Below are 20,798 nucleotides of genomic sequence, written 5' to 3'. Positions count from 1 at the left end.
AATGCTATAAAAACAGAAGTCTAACTAGTTTCTAAACTTTTAAAAACACTCGAGGAAAGGGAGAAAAATAGACGGATCGTTTGTGCTTAAAAACTAAAACCCCTGGAAAGCTTTGAAGAAGAATCCCATCATTGCTGTTGTAACCTCTGGGTGGAAGGTTGAGGTGGAAGAGTGTTTCATCAGAAGGGAGGATGACATATACAGAGAAAAACAACATTGTCTTTTGCCTCTTGCTGGATCTCCTCTTTAACCATCCCCCCTATCTGCGTGTGCTGGTGGCCGTTCTGTTCATGCCTGCACGGAGGAAAATGATTTACTGCTGCTCTCAGCTTCACACAGAGAGTGAGAAGATTACTCACGGAGACGACACACACTTTGGGAACTGCTGAAACACAGTTAAAACAATAAGGTGGCTCCTCTGCCAGGTTCATTCCTGTGTTTTGCCTTGTGGGTATGCTATTCTCCCAGGTAATGATTTATTTCTCCCTCTCTACATCCCAGTATTGTTAGGCTTTCCATACTTTAATAGGGGTTGGAGGAAAAATCCTAACTATGAAACAGATTCTCTGATCGCACAGGCGAGTCCCCATACAACCCTTTAGATCGTTAAGCATACTGTCTCTTCAAATGATCCCCGACTGAGATATTTGCTTCCAAAAAACTTTTTTTTTTTTGCTTACTTTCTTAATTAAGTATCCATGACCATGGGCCACTTCATATGTAAGGATTTTGTAATTTCCATGGAATTTTCTGTCAGTGTGGATTTAAAGTTAATCTCTTCGCATTGATTAAACCACCGGAAATATTATTTCTATTCCTCAAAATTCCTTATCTACAGTTTTTGCCGACGAAAATAATCCCCTCGTGACTTAAAACAGCTTAGATGTACTTCAACACCTTAGCCTCATTTATAATGCGTGGATGTATGAATATGTAAATTTAGTCTCCACCTCCACATCTTTCCTAAGGGTTGCGTTTACCTGCTTGACTTACACTCTGCTCGACACTGCAGTTATATAAGTGAAGGAGGGTGAAGTGTTTGTGGATGCCTTTAAGTCAGTTTATCAAAACAGAACCATATTTTGTCTATCTCCAGCTAGAAAGTTAGTGTTGAAAATATGTCTTAAAATCCAGCAAACTGATCAGATTAACTGGGTTTTCTTGGGTTCTGAAAGCTACATTGAACTCTGGATGTAATTTTAAACATGAACCCAATTTTGTATTCAGACAAATATGAACTGTAGTTGGTGAGAACGTGAGACTAAAATACACAACCTTAGGTATTCGAAATTTGTAAAAATTTGTATTTCTGGATACTGCAATCTGTGATTGTGATCGAAAGGTGCTGCAATGCCAATCTTGTGTCAGCAGAAGGCAGAAATGTAAATATTAACAAAAAATGAAAGATAATCCTGAGCCTTGCTAAATTAGTGCTAATTAGTACTGTGGTTTGTGATTTGTTTGACGATGATTTCCCTTTTTTGTTATTGAGCTTTTGTTTGAACTCTAATGGAAATCGAGTCAGACCAAAGTGACACAGATAACTTAAAAAGAAAAACTACATTTGTCCTGGATTCTAGCTTAGGGCTTGTTAACTTCTACTTCCTAAAGTTGTAGAGATGCAATTCAGCGGGGTTGGCCACAAATGTCCACTTTGGGAAGTCTCTTCCAAAACATCTGTATCTGGACAGAATTTTTTTCTTTTAAATGTTAATTCATGTTCATGTGAACAATTGCTAACAATCAATACAGAAATCTCAATCTGTGCTCTCTGGGAGCTCAGTGTGATGTAGACATTATTCAGAGGCTTCTGCAATATTTTAATTTTACAATAATATAACTGCACAATATTCAAAATAGCAATCATCATCATGATGGCAATGTGTGTGAAATCCAAATCATATCAAACTGTTCAGATTAAATATTTATACACTTTAGGCAGCATGTTTTTGCCGGTTAATATAAAAAAATAACATCTTCTTATTCAGGCTTTACAGTGTTGTGGAATAGCTAATTATATGTTCCAAATTACCATTTTATTATATTTTTGATATTTACATTTTCAGTTTGTTTAAAACAGTGAATTCACTGTGGAAATAAATGAGGAAAGAAATGCAAACTGGTTAAAAAGTGAAAGACAACCAACCGTGATTTTTTTTTCTTTTTTTTCTTGAAGGTAAAAAGGGAAACTGAGATTCAAAAAAGAGAAAGAGATGGTGACTGGGACAGGAAATGCTATTCACCTGTTGGTTGTGACTTAACACGAGGGAGGGACTCACACACACCATGCTCACTTAAATTCTTAAAAACAGAAACATGCAGGAATGCAAACATGAATCCTGCCCCAGCTGATCACCTGACTCAGGCAACCAGGTGGAAAGGACAGAGAAATGCTTTGAGGCCAGGTGTAAACTAAGCTCTCACCTCGTCAATGTCTCCCCGTAGCTCACCGCTTGAGTTAAGGGGTCTTCTGCTTCCTCCTCTCGCCTCTTGGGTGAAGGCCAGCACTGTCAATTCTCTTCAGCTTCTTCCTCTTGTGTCTGCTCATTTCATGGCCTGTCACAGAAAAAGACCAAAAGGGGAAAACAAATCATTAAGAAACTCTTTAAGTGAAATGCGTTGAGGTCAACAAGCACCTTGCACTGAGAGAGAAAAAAAAACAACATATAAATTTTCCTATTAAAAGAGATGGGCGTAATTAAAATCTCTTATTTGTCCTGCATAAAAGGAAGGCAAGACAGCTAAAAACAATTGCAAATCATTGCAAATTCCAGGGTTTTATGCGCTTATGGTAAAGAACAGTCCCATAATGAATAATTAATATTTAGGCATCGTATGACTATACAAGTGTCTTTTATAGTTTGCGTAACTGTTTGGACTTGCTACTCTGTCCGTTTCGTCTCCCTTTTCTTTTCCTAAACTGTGTTGACATGCGCAGTTTGGGCAATTTTCTCATGGCTGTAACTGCTTCGAAATAATTGACACGGTTTGTTTTGCGAGAGTGCGTGCAGGGGGCGTCTTACAGTGCACTGATGAAATTGCTAACAGCTGTGACAGCCGCCATTGAGCACACAGACCCTCCCTTTCGCCATCTCATTTGTAGCGTACAGCTGCACAGATAAAGCACGAGGGTTAAGCAAATAATGCACAATAGCCAGAAAACAATGTCCCTCCTCTATCACTCACTCGCACACACTCGCTCCAAGTGTTAGCGCTGCTAAAAAGGAGCATGCCAGCTGCAAGTGTGGAAAAATGACTGGCACTGCTTGTCCTCTTTATTACCGGGGGAAGCGCAGACACCCCTGCTATCCCTCCATTCATTTGAATCTCTTTTTCTTAATGATAAACCCCTCCTTGGTCACACTCTCTGGTTGCCTGCAACCCCTCTAACCGCACCCCTCCAGTCTGGTGTCAACCCTTGAACAAGCCAGCAACAGTGCTCCTTTGTCTGTCCTCCTCCCCTCCTCTCTCTCCTTGCCCCCTCATCCTGGTCGATGCTGGTTGGCGGGGACGGAGGCATGCCTCGACAGGAACGCCAGAGGAGAGGAAGGGAGGGAATGCAGAAGGAAAAATATAGGTGGAAGAAGGTCAGTGGGGGGAAGAAAAAAAAAGTATGGTTCTAATAGTCAACTGCTGTCATTTTTTTCTCTCCTTTCTGTACTTTTCTGGTATTTATTCAGACCGAGAGGAGTGCAAGCTCAGAAAGTATTTGTGGGGAAAAACGAAGGTGGGTTTCAAGTGACCACACCCTCAGTGAACCCTGTGACTCCAGGCTTACCATCACAGAAAGTAATTTCCAAGGGAATACAGCTGGTTTGGACAGAGAAGCTAATTTTAAACTCTAAAGTAAAGATGGAAAAGACGTGGGGGAAGAAAACAAAAAACATTCAGTCTTATTTCTTCTCTTTGAAAACGAGCTCTGTTCATTGGATTTTATGATTGAAAAAAATAATGTGTGCGCGACTGGGAGTTTGCAAAAATAGTCAAAAGTACACAACGTGTAATTTATCATTTATGCAAAGAAAAATACCAGGTCCGAGCCCACCGGGGTTAGTCAGGACATAATTTTAGCCAATTCATTCTGGTTCCACGGCGGGTGCTGCAAACCCAGATTCCTAATAGCATAAATACTGCTCTTGTAGTGGTGTCTGGGGAATGTCTCATTTGGTATCGAGCGAGACCGAGAGGCAGAGTAGCATCTTTTTAGCTAAAACACACAAACTCCGTGACAACTTGGAGGAAATAAATCGGATCATTAACCCCACGTAATCTACAAACATTGTGTTTATTGTAAACACATTCCCAGCTTTGTGTGTGGGGTGCGTGGGGGGGCGGGGGAAGGGGGGACCCATGTTAATTCACTCTGAGTTTGAGGATGTGATGTATAAAGTGAGCCGTGACAACGCGAGAACCACGTCTCTCAGTTTCCATGCACACGCATCTGTCATGGCTGTCTGTGTGTGGAGCATGTGCTGTGACAGACAGAGAACATGTCATAGACGGTGAAAACGAGTGTGAAAGTGTGTGTGTGTGTGTGTGTGTGTATGTATGTGTGGCATGACTACAGTGATGCAGCTCCGCGTCTTGATCTAGACTCCTGCCTGCTTGTGACACCCGCTGCGCCTGCTTCATTAATCAATAGGACAGATGAAGACAGACTCCTGCTGCGCTATGACGGAGAACGGCGGCTTGCATTCCCCACTGTGTGTGTTTCTGTATGCACGTAGACTCCAATGCCCCCGGGTAGAACGTGGCAGACATGATGCGAACCTTCAAGGCTTCCTGCCCACACAGATCATCTGCATTGTATTTGCTTTCTTGTACCTCCAGAAGAAAAAGAAAAAAAAAAGCAAAGAAAATGTCCTTGTCTATTTGATGATTTGAACAGACTTGTGTTTGCTACTGTATTAACCAGAATGGCCTGAAGCCTTGAAGTCTTCAAATAAAAAAAATAAAAAATTATGTACTGGGATTTTACTTCTGTGTTTAGGTTCTTTTTACAGAATTAGGACATTGTCTCACTTTCATGTCTGGTAGAAAAATTTCCAATAAAAAATAAAAGTAAACACCACAATCACAATGATTACGAGGCTCCAATTATTGTTCCTCTTTTTTTCAATGTGGTAGAAGCCTTGAGAACAAGAATCAACATTTTTTATTTTAGTTATATCCTTGATTTTAACCACAGACACACACAGACATGCACACAGCTGTAATTACCTGTTCTTGGAAACACACACACACACACACACTGAAAAAACTCTTGGTGTGTTTATTTAAATTCTTTTTCAAAACCTGAGCTAAAAAGAGAACGTGCCTTAAGGGCTTACTGAGAAACTCTTTGTGTTCATAAGTTTATTATACCTCTTGGTACAGTCAGACCATGAGAAAATTAAATCAAAACCTAAAATAAACTTCCCCTTTCATGTGACACCAAAGAAATAAACGCCTCATAATTTCATGTTTTGAAGTATTTTGGTTGCTTAACAAAAAAAAAAAAAACTGGAGCTGTTACAACACAGTCTCAGTCATACTTGTGCAAAATGTGACTAACATACTGTGGCCATACGAAAAAGAATCAAGTAATTTGCAAAGATGTATTAAGAGTGTCTATATGTAAAACTTGTGCAACACTATACATTTAAATGTAGCTGATTTAACAGCAGTCATCCATCTTGACTCCTGTTAAACAACAAGTTGGAAATATTTGTACCTAATGCAACCTGATAGAAGAATGCTATAAATCATAGCTGAGTGTTTTTTTGTGAGTCTAATCAAATGGCCACTTTTAACTGAGCAAAGCAGTCGTGAAAGTCAACTTTTAAGAGAGAGATAAATTAAAGAATATTGTTATAAAGCATGCTAGATAGGATCAGAGGGATGGAAAAAGGTTAGAGGGCAACATTGGTGTGATTTAATGCTACCCTTCTTAAATCGCATGCCGCTCACTGCCTGTCAGCTGACTCGATAAAGGCTCATAAACTTACAAGGACAGGGTTGGCTCTTTGGAAGCACATACAATATTAAACAACCGAGACTCATGTTTTAAAAACTGAAGTTAATACAATCACCCTTATTAAAACAACAGTTTTTAGTACTGCAGTTGTCAAGATAAGGGCAGGCAGACTGACTAATTACACAGCTAGTGTTGGCAAAAGAAGCACTAGAGACCTACTAAATTTATCATGTGTTTATAGTTTTTCAAGGTCTATGTATCAAAATCAAAACATATTAATAATTTGAATGGTGATAAACATATATTCAACATCAGCAGTAATAGTTGTTACTTTTCTATTTTAAGCAAGAAAAACTATATTATGTTCTATATATTTGTTTTCCATGTTTTAATTAAATACCATAATACCATATTTATTTAAGGTTAACACACTGAGAACCTTCTTACCAACCCATGACTACAATGCATCTATTTTTCATATATTTCTTCTGAAAACCAAACATTAGTATTACACATAGAAAATACCCTTTGTTACATTGTAATTTATTGTGGAAATGCAGCTCTGCCATTATTAAATCATGCTGTGACAAAAAGTGCATTGACTATAACATTTTGAACACAAAATGTTTGTGACTCGTTCTCAAGTATATTCTGGTAACAGGAAAAGAGGAATGTGTGTAATTTCCTGGGCTCTAAATGACTTGAATGCAAAGCCACTTAGGCCATTTTCTTCCTTAGAAGCTAAATCTTGCAGAACTGTTATCAGTCATTGAGAATTTTTTTTTGCCTCCTGACTGTACTGCTACACCGTTTTGTGTGCGTTCAATGTAACTTGTGATACTTGGACAGAACTCAGTGCCCTCTTTGTTGGCCATTGTGCAGTGATGAATGAATCCTTCTTCCAAATTTCATACAGAGTTGCTCTGTGTGGAGCCATAGAGACTCCTTTGAGACCAGTAAACTGATGTGCAGATGATATATGTAGACACCTTTAACAGGAATATTAGCCAGTATCAAGTTGCAAATAGCGACTCATTTAAAGTATATGCAATAAAATTAGAGCATTATTTCTCTATGGTACTCAACAAACTGTAATTAGCTATTAAAGGTTTCATTTAGTATTGCATTTTCTAGTATATTATTTTCTTTATCCAAGTAAAAATAGATTAGAGTAAGTTAGAGAACTTTGACTTCTTTTATATATATATAAAAACATTTTCAGGTTGAAAACAGGCTCAGAAGCACATTTGTTTGATGTATTCAAGAAACTATTAAGAGGTTTGATGGATCTCCTACTGGCAATAATACATTAGCTGTAAATATGTGACAGCAAATCATTTCGGTTTATTGATGAGTACCTCATCTGCCTGTATGATTGATTTTCCTTTTCATAAAAGCTAAGCATCACAGCAGCACTGCAAAGAGTTTGTTGATTTAGTGACTCATATCAAAAGCCCATTGTTTACTCATTGGAAAAATTATACGGTTACAAAATTTCTATGTAATTCAAATGTACTTTACTGCAGAGCTAAAAGTAATGCCGCCAAAAGAATGTCACCCGTAAAAAAAAAGAAGAAAAAAAAAGAAAGTTATTTAAAACAATGAATAACATGCAATAATAAAACGTTTAAAAGTTTAAAATTTAAAGAAGAAAAAAAAATTGACAGAAAATTCATGTGAATTTACTGAGACATTTTGCGGTCACTTCTTAACCCAAGGTCCCCTGATTGGATGGGCACATTGTGCGTTTTGACATTGTTGGCCTGACATTCAGACAAAGGGGGCCAATGTAGGCCTCAAGAGGGCAGATGACAAACACTCCTAAACCATAGCCAGACATAATCCCCCCACCTCCCACTAAAACCCCACAACAAACGCAGGGAGGAGGTGAACTTATTCAGAGCATATTAGGGAGGTGAAGGGGGCAAGGCACAGAGGGACCCTCTTCTCTCAGCTGTCCTAATCTTCTGAGACAACCCCTCCAGAGGCAGATATTCCCGCCAAACAAGACCTCGCCCTTCTACCCCCAAAGGCATATCCCAGACACATCCAGGAGTGTTTACAAGGGCAGACGGCCATGAAGTGGAGAAGCTGACCAGAAATAAAACAGCCCCCCTGGGAGATGTAGTCTAATTGTCCATATTCTTGGTCCAAATTAAACAAGCTTGTATCCATATACTCACACGTCCCGCCCACCATCACCATCCTGCTTTTAACAGACTGGCACGTTCCGCGGAGGACGCTGCTGATGCAGAATGATGAGCGAGACCCTATTGTCTCGTTATATTGTCTTCAATTAGGGAGGAGATGATGGGAGACAATGAGAGGAGCATTTGTAATCATGAGCCTTCCAAACTCACGCTGGGAAACAGAACTTCATTATGCCCAATGGTCCCTCATTGACGATAAAACTCAGAAAATATGCTGTTCATCCTTAGGAAGTTTTCAAGCATAAATGGCTCGGAAAGAAGTGAGTCACCATGAAAACTGTAGGGGGTTTTGAAACTTAAGATAACAGCAGATATGTACTGAGGCAAATTGCCTTCTTTTATCTGAACTGCAAGAGAACAACAGATTGCAATCTATAAAATCCCACTCTTCTCATGCAAGCCCGCATTTTATATTGACAATTTTAAAAGTGAGAGAACTTTGAGGAGCAGAGAGTGGATAAAAATTTGTAACGTAAGCGATGGATAATCCTTTAAGAAGTACAAGAAACTCAAAGCTTCTAATTTGCGTTTTCCAGAGATGAATTTAAAGGTGTAAAGTGTTCCTCTGATGTCTTTTCATCTCCTCCCAGCAAGTACTATAAAGGCTAAGCCTGTGAGCAGAAGCTGTGGCACCGTTGGTGTCACAGCCATCAGTAAAAATGGGTCTTCTTTAAGAAAAAAGAAACTGGAGAACGTATTACTTGCAGTCACCTGAAGAGCGTTCAGCTGAGAAATGACTAACCCGACATATCGGCGGCTTTGTAGCTCACCATGTCATTTCAAAATCACGTTCCACTGTGGCTGCTGGGCTTTGATAGAACCATCCAACCGGACAAATACTGCTTTCAGAAAATTGTGCAAATTATTTCTTTCAACTGGGATTGGGGCTGCATTGTCCCCACCCTCCGCTCCCACTGCTTCACTTCGCTTTCCCCTCTCTCGTGGCACAAAGAGCTAATCTGAGACAAACACTCGCTGGCTTGAACGCATTGTCGGTGCAAAACCTGGGTGATTTTATTTTCTTTAAATCACGTAAAGTGACGGCTGAGGTGAAAGCCACCATCCTTGGAGCGCAATACAGGGCTTAGAGAAAAATTGCTCCACGTTACACAATGGTGGGATTATATACCATGTTTTATTTTACTCATCCAATCGTTCAATTGTTTTGTCATGTGTACAGTATTAAAAAGACACCAAATAGATCCCAAATTTCATTCTAGTTTGATTTTGCCCATTTGCTGATGAAATCATTCTGCAGTGGGTGCCAGTGAAAGGGATATCCACAAATTCAAGCTGCCCCAGGGCTAAACATCCTTTACTCCAAAGCCCCTTATCTGATTCCACCAAATGGGGCAAGACCATGGCCATGCCAACCATAGCCTTCCCGCTTTTTAAAATGTATCCCTCTGCTTTCAAACTGCTTTATTGATCACCAACAGGCCTCATTTTGTTCCTCTGCTTCCAAGACGCTCTATTTGTAACATGATCATTCAGACAAGAATGGCAAGAAGATGGATGGATCCTAATCCTCTTTTTTTGTTTGTTTTTTTTTTCCCCCGTCTGGGGCTTTGTGATATTTTGTGGATCATCCCTGTCAAGATCAGTATTATCTGAGGCTCCTGAGGTCAGGCTACAATCTATGTTTGGGAGTTAATTTATGCTTAGAGCAATTGTTCCTTTTTAGTCCTCTTGCGAAATGGCTAAATGGAAACAAGCATATACAGCAAAAAACAAACAAACAAACAAACAAACAAAAAAGGCTTCAATTCAGAAGCATTGATTTCCAGTTTCACCCCTGGATGTTTCTGACCAGAACCCAAACATTAAATGTGCTCATTGACCTCTGAGGACTTGACACATTCCTCCATGTTGAACAACGAAGTGCAGCGCAGGGAAGCATCTGCCTCGTCACTCCACCCAGATGGCAGCAGAAAGTATGTAAATTGGTTCATTAACCTTACAGTGCTTTAACCAGTGGGCCATGCAAAGGGCTCATTCAATCTGGGCTTTCGTGAATTTTATTAACGCCCATTAATAGCATCAGGAAACTTTTGCTAATGGCCTGAGGTAGTTTTCTGTGGCGATATCAAACACTGTAGTAATTATACATGACATCCCTCTGATTAGCACTTCTGTGATTATTACACCATGTAAAAATCTAATTTACTCCCCTCTTAAAAAGAGTTATCCATCTTCTTGGTTGGAGGAAAAATATTATGGCAGCACTTACCCCATCTGCACAAGCAGGTTTGGATCTTTAACCCCAGACAATAGAGTAGCATGTAGAAAAAGAAGTGACGGGGGTGGTGGGGGTGAAAAATGTGAAAGGGAGCTGAGCTGCATTTTCATGTGCCGTTTCCCCCCTCCGTGCAGTGTGTATGAGGAATTGGCACGCAATGAGTGTCTGTGTGTGAGCTGCCAGCAGTGAGGGCTTGCACCTGGAGCAGGGAGGAGCAAGTGAAGGGGCCAAGGGTCACCTCGTGGGCTAAACAGGATCGGAGTTCTCCCTCTTCCTAAGGAGGCCAGACGGCCCCCGCGGCTGCATCGCACAAGCGAGTCTTTCACGCCCCCTTCCTTCCTTTTCCCCCTTCTCTCCTTCCTCTCCTGGTCACCTCCTTTTTCTTTTCTCCTTTGGAGAAGGCACAGTAATCCATAACCCGCTCAACTATCAGCAGCTCAATTATCCCTCCTGTTCCTCTATTTTCTCCCCTCGGATGGAGATTCAAAAACAATTAACCTCTTCACGGCTGGGGACTTTTCCCAGGAAAGGGTATGATTGTAATTGAATGACTCCACCATTTACATTCCTGACCATGACTTCACTTCTTCATGCATAAATCTGGTTGCCAAAATCTTAATCTGCGGCTTTTTGATTGTTCAACATTATTACAATGAATGTTGTGTTATCAAGGTGTGGAAACCGTCTTTACCTTAGGCAGAATTTAACTACACAATTTGTTAACGTTACCTAAACAGCCAATGACCTGTCTAGATTTTGCATGTGTCTGTGTGTTGGGCCCAGGGTAGAGAAGGGGTTATGTACAAGCCATTGTGTGATCAAAACATTGGAATAAGTTCAACTGAAAGCACTTTCCGAAAATGGCACTGCTAGACAATTTCACACCAAGTGTCTATAAGCTATAATGCACCTCCTCCTCATCTTCAGCCTTCAATAAACTGCTCTCTTTTTCTCCTTCGATACAGAGGGGCCTCCTATTCATCTCCAGGTAGAGAGACTCAAAGTCTAGGAGGGAGGAACAGCTTGTTGCACCCATTGAGCTTTTTATTACTTCCCCCTTCAAAGGGTGGTGGTAGAAGAAGACACAGGCCCCATACCTCCCTGATGCGATCATGCAAAGAGTTTCAGAAAACAAACACAAAACAAGAGGAAGAACTACAACTGGAGCACGGTGACAGATTTTACAGACACTTGTTCTTCAAAAACATCCCATCTGAGCAGATTAAGTTGTTGATGCACAGCGAGAGCACCCTCCCTCCCCCTCCCGCTCACCCCACTCCAGTTGTTCGGGGGATAATCCTCAGATAAACAAGTTTATCAAAAATGGACACATTCGAGAAAAACAACTGGTGGCATGCTAAAAATATCTCCTTTTTTGACGAGCGTCTAACAAAGACTGATCAACCGTTTTCCATGAGGCAAGCTAGCTTAGTGTCTAGCTAACCCATCTGAAATAAAATGATGTAACGCACAACCAACAAAAAGGCAAAAACAAAGAGGTGTCTAAAGGGAAAAGCTTTGAAGATCTGTCAAATGTCCATAATCCTTAATCTTGTAGGCCTAACGTATATATTTAGATTTCAAATTCCACAAGACATTAATCATCCACTTAAAGATGACATCTTTTTATACGGCCATTTCAGGTCGAGCTGTCCTTTTCTTTATTTGATGTTAAATTTAACATTGAAAATTGTATTTTTAGTACATCCAACTTATCCAAATTTGCCCTGAACAAAAGCACTGACATTCGAGCTTCAAAGTAACCACGTTGAAATATCAAACGGGGTCTTCATATGGATGTCTTTTACCCTTCAAATAGATTTACATTTTTAAACGGAAGATAACTTAATATTTTCTATACCTAGTCATTAAAATTTTGTTCCAGACAAGTCACTTCAGAAGCTTCAAGAATTTGCTGAAGCGAAGGAATATCATCGAAAACGTTGGGACCTATAAAATCTTATTTGTGAGTCTTGAACACATACCACATTTCTTCTAAATAAAAGCAAAACCAAAAAGCTATTTTCTGCAAGGCAAGCTAGTTTAATGCATACCAAATTTGTGAGATACAAAATGTCACAATCTCACCCAACAAACAAAGAAACAAAGAGATGTGCAAGAGGGAAGGACGGTTGAATGCAACTCTTTCAAAGACAAGTGTAATCACTAATTGAAATTTTGATATAGTTTTTCCTCTTAATACGTTTTCCATTTCAGGTGTTAAAAGACCTTCATGACAAACTAGAGACAGTCCCCATCAAACACTTCATATTCATGGACATCATATTATGAGTCTTTAAGTTTGACCAGTCCTTATTCTTAATTTATAAGGAAAAATAAAATCCAACCATCCAGCTAGCTCATTTGATCAAGCCCCATCGCCCTCTAACTACATTTGTAAATCAATAATGCATTTAGGTGGAAATCTTGTCATTGCTTCTTCAATCACACATACACATTTAGATTAAAAGGAAAAAAGGTATTTTCTATATTACTTGAATTCAATATTAGAAATAGTGCGTCACTGTATAAGCCTCACAGTGAGTCAAATCAGTCTTTGTTCAAGAGATGAGCACTCGGTTGATACTTAAAAAAGACCTAACTGTGGTTTAATAATAATAAGACGCTAGTGGTAAATGGAGCATATTTTCTAAGGACAAGATCAATAATTAACCCAACTACCAATATTCTGCAAAGCAACCCGTCTTAATATTTTTGATAGCTCTACAGTAAGACACAAAATGACGTAATCAACATCCAACATGCATTGAGAAACAAAGAGAGGCTCAAATGAAAGACAAATCTGTTAAAGAAATAGATCTCTGCCAATTTGGAACTTAAATATGTTTTAGCTTGTCATATTATATATTTAGAAATCAGATTCTAAAAGACCTTAATCATTACCTTGACACCGGATGTCTATAGAAATGTTTTCATGCCATGTCTTTGTTTCAAAATATGTTGGAAATATGACTTAATTTAGCTCATAGGTGCTATCCAAATTTTGCCAACTGGTCAGCTCAGATGTTCAGATTTAACAATCCTCTCTCTAATACATATATAAATATGAAATATACCTTCATATATATATGTATATATATATATTTCTTTTTTTTTCTTTTTTCATATTTATATGTGTTTTTCAGATGGAGAGCAATGTTGTTTTTCTATGACTATTCAACAGAATTATGCTTGCGGCAGGCCATTGTAAGGACTTCTCTGCGCCATCAATCAGTCTTTGTTCAAGAGATGGAGTGCTCAACCAAGACTTAAAACAGAGTTAACTTTACTGTGTGAAAAAATTATGTCCTGATGTTTTATGGACCATATTCCACATCGACATTTAATTTGGCCAACAAAGGAAGAACTTAAAAAAGATTTTTAAAAAAAATAAAAAAAAATAAAAAATAAAAAATCATGGATCAAAGTTTCCTGTGGTTCATTTGGAAACAAATTGTAGCAATAGTAAAACTAGACAAAAAAATGTAAAGCGAATCACAGAGCATACCACCGAAAACTGTACACTTATACATATGCTTGCCTGGAGAACACAAGTAGAATCTGCATCAGACACACTCACACAATAGAAGGCAGAAGAAGTCTTTGATGTTTCCTCATGAGAGTGCGTTTGCGTGTGTGTCTATTGCAGTTCTGTGACTCACCCACATTCATCCAATATCCATACAGGCTGCACGGCGACAGCAGCACAGTAGCACTGAAACTGCAACCCTTTTTTTGCATGCAAACACAGGAACTCACAAACAACATAGTGCGTCTTGATTTGGGGTTGAGGAGCAAGGGACAGGCAGGGCAAGCCAGGCCAGCAAGAGAACAGGACCGGGGAAAAAGTGGGAGGAGAAGACAAAAACCTAAAAACAACTGGCTGCACTTCAGACAGACTGAAACTTCTCTTGATCATTATGTCTAGGCTTCAGGTGTCTGGGGTCGGTGTACTGTAGGCGATAGTTAGGTTTGAGGGTTGGTGGGAGGATGGGGTGGGTGAGAGTAGATAAGACAGCAGCCAGACAAAGAGGGGAATAAGAAGCGCTGCCTACATACCACCAGCATCAAGAAACAGAGGGTGGGAGTCTAGAGAGGGAGCGACAAGAAAAAAAAGAGGAGGGTTATAAAATTTTGATTAGACGATCCTCCACTGAAGTGACTTTCTGTGTCGGGTTTGCTTTTCTTTTTTCCCTCCTTCTCTCCTCTTGCCCGTTCCCCTCCCTTTCTTGCTTTTCCAGACCGCTGCCTGAGAGAACGGGGCAGACAGATTTTATAGGTCCTAATTAAAGCCATCTGAAGCCTTTCAAAACATCAAATGGCCCCGGTCCCCTGCTCTTTCCCTCTGATTGTGTAGTAGGTACAAAAAAAAAAAAAAAATCTGAGGGCACCAATTTTTTGGATCGTCTCTGGGTGTACATAAATGTTGTACTCCCTCCTCCCACCTATGACCCCCAGCACCCTCTAATTTCCAATCAATAAAAAGGTTCACTGAATGACATGACCCCATAAGGTGCATAAGGTGAAATCCAATTTACTGAAATTTGACATTTAAGGTACTTTACTTAACAAGTAAGAGGGGGCGGGGGGAGGAAAAAGTATTTAATTTTTTATCTCGATATAAGACTTAAAATTCACCTTCATCTCCGTCAGGCGGTTTGAAGTGAAGCGCAGACCTGTTTCTGTGCGCCTCAAGTACTCCATTTATTTCTCCTGTCGGTCCCCCCTAATTGTCCTCATTGAGCCGTGTGGACCGGTTGCACAGCCTGCCTGCCTGTCTGCCTGACTGGGGTCAGCGGGTTTACTGTGTGCTTTTTATCTATATTTCATTCTATGGCGCTGCGCGGAGACAGCCACACATTCACAATGAGGACATTCACAGAGACACACACAAAGAATGCCCGACAGCAGAGACAGGAAAAAAAACAAAACAAACTCAGATTACTCAAACATTAACTTAAATCAAGTGTGTTATGATACACCAGCATATGAAGGTGATTTTTTTTATGTCTAAATATCTATTTAAATTAACACTAAAAAGAACAGAACTCATGCCATGCAAAAGTGAAACAAGTTATGCATTTGAAAATTAAGTTGATTTCAAAGTCATCACTTTTGCGAACAAGAGCATCCAGAAAAAAAACGGAAAATATTATATCTCGCCACTTACAATTTATTACAATAACTTCGGGGTGTTATTGTCTCGCTGTCTGCCTTTCCCCCGTTTGGACACAAAAAGTCTCTTCCAGCGGCAAAAGCGGCGCCCATCCTCCGCCGGCCGGAGTGCTTGGTCAGCCTCGTCGTAAGGAGGTAAAGTTTGTTTAAGATGAACACCTGGTCAGTCAGTTGCAGGGAGAGAAGAGCGGACGTCCGATTTCCTCCGATGTCAGGTCTTCAGTGATGCCTGCACTCGCCGGGATTGAGCGCCTGAAAGGACTGGAGAGCGCACAGAAAGGCGTCATGTGAGCGGGGAGCGCTGCGCCATTGGCCAGTCGGGTAGAAGTATGATAAGGCTACCCTGCGCGCCATTGGCCCAGGACGGACGCGGAGGCGCCACCTCACTTGGCTGTGCGCAAGAATGTGCGAGTCTGAGTGTTCATAATTTTCAACATGGCAAGAGCGGGTAGGGGGTGGGCGGTAGGAGAGCATAAGTAACAAATTGGTATTGAGATGTTATGCTTTTTTATCCTCTGGTTTGCCTCTTTGGTCAAGGGTGAAAGAGGAACATTTACACCCTCAATTTCCTGGCTGGTTTCCTGGATAAATTTACAGGACACATTTAAAATATTTTCAGTATTATGATAAAAAAAAAAGAAAGAAAAGAAAAATCAGTTTGCAACCCTTTCAATAAATGGCTATGGCTTTAAATTTTGCCTCAAAATAATTTATAGCAATTAGATTTCTTGGATGGATATCATCCACAGTGAATTCCTGTGTTTCCACCCTATTTGTGCAACTCTTGAAAAGATTAAACAGCCACATCAAAATCTTCAGTCCCTGTAATTTTGCTGATGTATTTAAATCAAAAGTTTTATTTCATAAAATGCTAGCAGCCTTTCATAATCATTCATCTTGAGACTTTCTTTACAGAAAATGATAAAAGTTTTGTAAAAAAAATAAATTATAATAATAATAAACAAACAAAAACCCTGTAATTCCAGACCTCAAATAGCTCAAGGAAGTTTGTTGTAATTTTAAAGAAACAAACAAAAAAACTAATGTTTTGACTTTCCACCAGGGTTTTACATCTTTGGGTTCAGGTGATGCTTTCTCAATAAGTAGGGTGAGGTGAGAAAGAAAACTGTTACTGACTTCAGGAATAACACAAATGCCAAGAGTACATGTGAAATGAATGAAGTTAGATGTTTACACCAGTGACTTTGTGATGTTGGATGTCAACTGTGACAGGAGCTTAAGCCATCACAGTCAAAGCTCCTCTTAAAACAGGAATAAAAGTAGAAGACATGCACAATATGCTAATCCCACTGATCAAATCACACCAAGACAGATTTGGTAAGAAGTCAGGATACATGTAAGCATGTCTGACAAGTTAAAATAAATAAATATCTATACCTATACATCAACATATAGACAGACAAGAATATTTTTATTTTGACTTGTCGGACAAGCGTATATGACTATATATTGGGAAAATCCTGACCTACATTTGGTAAACATCATTGGCTCAGATTACCTTTAGCTGCATGCTTTTCCGAACATTTATTCGTTTTACTCCACAGTCTGCTCTGGTGGGGGTGTCCAGGCAGGGTAGCCAATCAGATTCAAGCACAGCTAGTATTTAATTGCTGTAGTGTTGCTGAAAATTGTGATGACAGTATTGATTGTAAGTAAACAATACTATCCTGTCAGTTTCTTTCTTTACCATTGAATGATGTCCTCACATCTGATCTAAAAAGATACACATCAGGTGTGGCAGTTAGTCTATGTAACTGGCTAAACACATTACCAATATGCTGGTGCTGAATGCATAGCACTTAAATACATATCATACTGCAAAATATAGCAACTATCCTAGTTCAGGTTTAGCCAGTCGAACCATTGCAGAGTTTGAACTTGAAATTATTAAGTACAGTTCAGATTCCTCAATATTTAATAAAATAGTCCATGAGTTTAGCACATATATCTGAATCAGAGACCAACTTCACATTTACAAATCAAAAAATGGAGTGGGCCACTTCCCATTGATTGATCATGCAAATATGTCACAGAAAATCTGCTCATGGAACACCTTGGTGAAATGGCAACACTGTATCAGCCCCGCCCCCAGTGATTTAGAGTCTGACATGTAGCCCTGTGAACTTTGAACACTTTTTTTGGGGGAGGGGCTTGTGGGAGGGGGGTCTGCCTTGACTTTGATGTAGCGTGAAAAGTAAAAGTTTCATTAGCATTTAGAATATTTCTACATAACACTATTTGTGACACATCCAGCAGAATAGTTTTCATGGATTATTATTATGCGCAGTCATCTTCTGTATAGCACAAAGGCAACTTATGTTCACAAACATGATGGATACTAAGAAAAAAAGAGGAATTTTCTGATCACACATATCTCACACAGTTAATGACATTTACACATTTACATTTTCACTTTCAAGAGAACTAAAGGCCAGTTTGAAAGATTTTCCTCCTGCTTTGCTGTTGTAGCAAGATCTACACCGGTTTTGCTATAGATTTCTTTCATCCTGATAAGGTCCCAAGCTGATTTATTATTTAGGAGATGTGGAGATAATTAAAAGAGAAGGAGGCAATCCATAGATATGGAGGTAACCACCAGAAAGTGGCCTCTTTTGTATTCTCTTTGAAATACCTCAAATTAGCATAAAATGTTCCTACTATTTGTGTTCTCCCGCAGTTTTCTTTATTTCCGCATTAATTCTTTACACAGTTGGACTTCACAGAGGGAAACGGCACATAAAAGAGCATCCTCTCCCCGTTTCTCTGTGGTCCTCCAGAGTGTGGAGACAGAGGAGCTCAAGGATCCTGTATGGGTGGGAAATAGAGCGCATGTAATCTGGAGCACGCATCTTCCCCCTGCTCAGGCTGCAGCATTAAATCGATATTCCGCAAAGCTTTCCCTTGTTTTCACATTCACTTGACTGCTGCCGTAATGCGCCGCGAGGGTCAAGCAGCCTCTCCCTGATTTTTGTGGCACTTGCCTCCCACCCCTCACCCCCACTGCTCTCCACTTCCCTCTTCTGCCTTCTCCACCTCCTTCTTCACTTCAGTTCACTTCACTCCATTGCAGACACCCTCATTTGGATGGCTTCAAGGCGATGCTCCTGTTCCGTTTGTCTCCTGTGCTAACGCGAGGCGGCAGGAATAAGGCAAGGCGTTATCTCAATACAAAACATTATCTACGCTTTGGTCCTCCAACACCGTGAAACAGTGATTATTAACTGCTCGAGGAGCATGTTTAAGGGTTTTGAGGCTTGTCGCCACACTTAAGAAACATGAAATATATCGCACATTACACGCCGTGCAATATACTTTTACATTTTTTTTGTGACTTATTATAATGCTTCTCCTTTTTCTCACCTTTTGCTACCGCTTTTGATTCTGTCTAGTCTATAACCCTCAGTAAAGTATGACTAACGGCGTTATTACTGGACGCATGACAGTAGCATTTCTCACCAGAAAATCTCACTATGATTTTCTTTTCAAGATTTAAAAGCTTGTTGTGCAGCAGCATCCCGGCGCAAGAATACACCATTTATGCATTCGTACACTTGCTCGTTCCCTCACACTCCGCTGTTATGAAAGCAAAGCCCTGCCTCTGCAAAATGGGTCACATACACTGCAGTGACTTTATTTCAGCAAATGTATTGTGCTTGGGTGAGTCAGTGAGCAGGACACATGTGAATGTGTGATTGCACATCAAAGGCAAAAAAAAAAAAAACCCCAAAAAACTGCGGTATTAGAGGATGGATGTCTTTGCTGAAACAGGACTTGAGCAAAATCGAGCAAGTCAATGTTTTCATTGGCTGTGAGCTTCTGTGATTAGAGTTTGCCCAGAGAGCTAAGATGTCATTCTCTATTTAATGCCTTCAAACAGCCAAAGGGAAGATGCCCACACTCAAAAAATTAACTCCAGTGGCATCACTTTTATTCCGCTGCAGTCCCTTGGAAAGGCTAATTCTACCTCAGGTTTGTCCAAATGTTTTCAGCACATGAGATTTTTTTCCCCCCCAAAGACAAAAAAAAACATTTATCTTATTTTAGTTGTGGCGTTCCAAGCGCTAGCAATCAAAAGGAGAAGACAGCACTGTGCTGCCGTATTAAACAACACCCATCACGACACAGGCTAATCTGCAATGTGCTGTAGCCCTATATTTAGAGCAATGTTTTGTGAATACTTAGCATAATGCGCCGAGATGAAAGAAGCTTTTCAAAGATGTTAACCTCATATCTGTAATTCTTGCATATGAGCTTTCAGACATGGATTCCAAAACACCTGTTCTCACATTCACTGCCTTATAAAAACAAACCAGTTTTGTGAGAAGGATGTTGATTATGATTGGTGATAATGGTGCAATGTTTCACAAAGATTTTATGGCTGTAAAATTAACAGCCATAATTATTAGTATCAACTAATGTTTTAAAGATCAGGAGCAGAAAAAAAATATTTAATGGTGGGAAGTATTGTATGAAGCACTTTGAAGATGCCTTCATCTTGAAAATGTGGCTCTTAAATTATTTTATTTTTGTTGGGTTCAAACTTGTATTTTTTTTGTCATAAAAATGTTAATTTTATGACAGAATATGCAACTGTCTCATATTTCAGAATATGAGACGGTTGCACAATGCTGAGCTTCAGCATCTGTGTGAACGCATCTCCAAACATTGCGTGAGCTCTATTTCTGTAAAACTGCACAGCTTAGCTTATCTTTGTACAGGATATCAGAAAAAAAACAAAAACAAATCACATTTAGTGCTTTTTGCATTTTGTTTTGGAGCAACCACAAATGTTCATATTGTTTTTTTTTGTTTTTTTTTTTTATCAGCATCATGATGATGCATAATTGCGAAATGGAAGAAAAATACAACATGGTTTATTACACTTTTATAAATAAAACGGTGCATGGCATGTAGAAGTTGCAAAATTTAATACATGTATAAAACCTTCTGTGAAGTCCTCTTTTGTTGGAGAACATAACTGAACTAATCATCAAGACCATGAGACATACCAAGCCAGGAAAAAAGTTGAAACATCCAGGCTATAAGATTCTCACAGAGCATTATGCAAGCTCTTATCTAAAAGCGAAAGGAGTATTTCACAATTCCTATGATTGTTAGATACATCGTGGTTCAAACCTACTAAAATGTGGCAGTCTTCCTGAACTGACATGTCGAGCAACGTGGCCAGCGAAGCAGC

At 39.6% G+C, this 20,798-nt stretch overlaps 2 long non-coding RNA genes across 2 annotated transcripts in view; one reads left to right on the top strand and one right to left on the bottom strand.

The window, feature by feature from the left end:
• Positions 1-15,910, bottom strand: part of LOC103130169 (uncharacterized) — a 31,844-nt gene extending 15,934 nt beyond the window's left edge. The window contains exons 1-2 of the long non-coding RNA XR_475174.2: positions 15,576-15,910; positions 2,425-2,556 (exon numbers count right to left, since the gene is read on the bottom strand). This is a non-coding gene — a long non-coding RNA (uncharacterized LOC103130169). The remainder of the gene's footprint in view (positions 1-2,424; positions 2,557-15,575) is intronic.
• LOC107834274 (uncharacterized) lies at positions 827-20,149 on the top strand. Its single transcript, XR_001660065.1, has 3 exons — positions 827-837; positions 3,862-3,863; positions 20,039-20,149. It is a non-coding gene; the product is annotated as an uncharacterized LOC107834274 (long non-coding RNA).
• Positions 20,150-20,798: the final 649 nt, after the last annotated feature.

This window comes from Poecilia formosa, unplaced genomic scaffold (genome assembly GCF_000485575.1).
Source record: "Poecilia formosa unplaced genomic scaffold, Poecilia_formosa-5.1.2 Scaffold10, whole genome shotgun sequence".
NCBI classification, from domain to species: Eukaryota; Metazoa; Chordata; class Actinopteri; order Cyprinodontiformes; family Poeciliidae; genus Poecilia; species Poecilia formosa.
The sequence above is the reverse complement of the archived record's forward strand: the minus strand, read 5'-3'. Positions and strand labels throughout refer to the sequence as shown.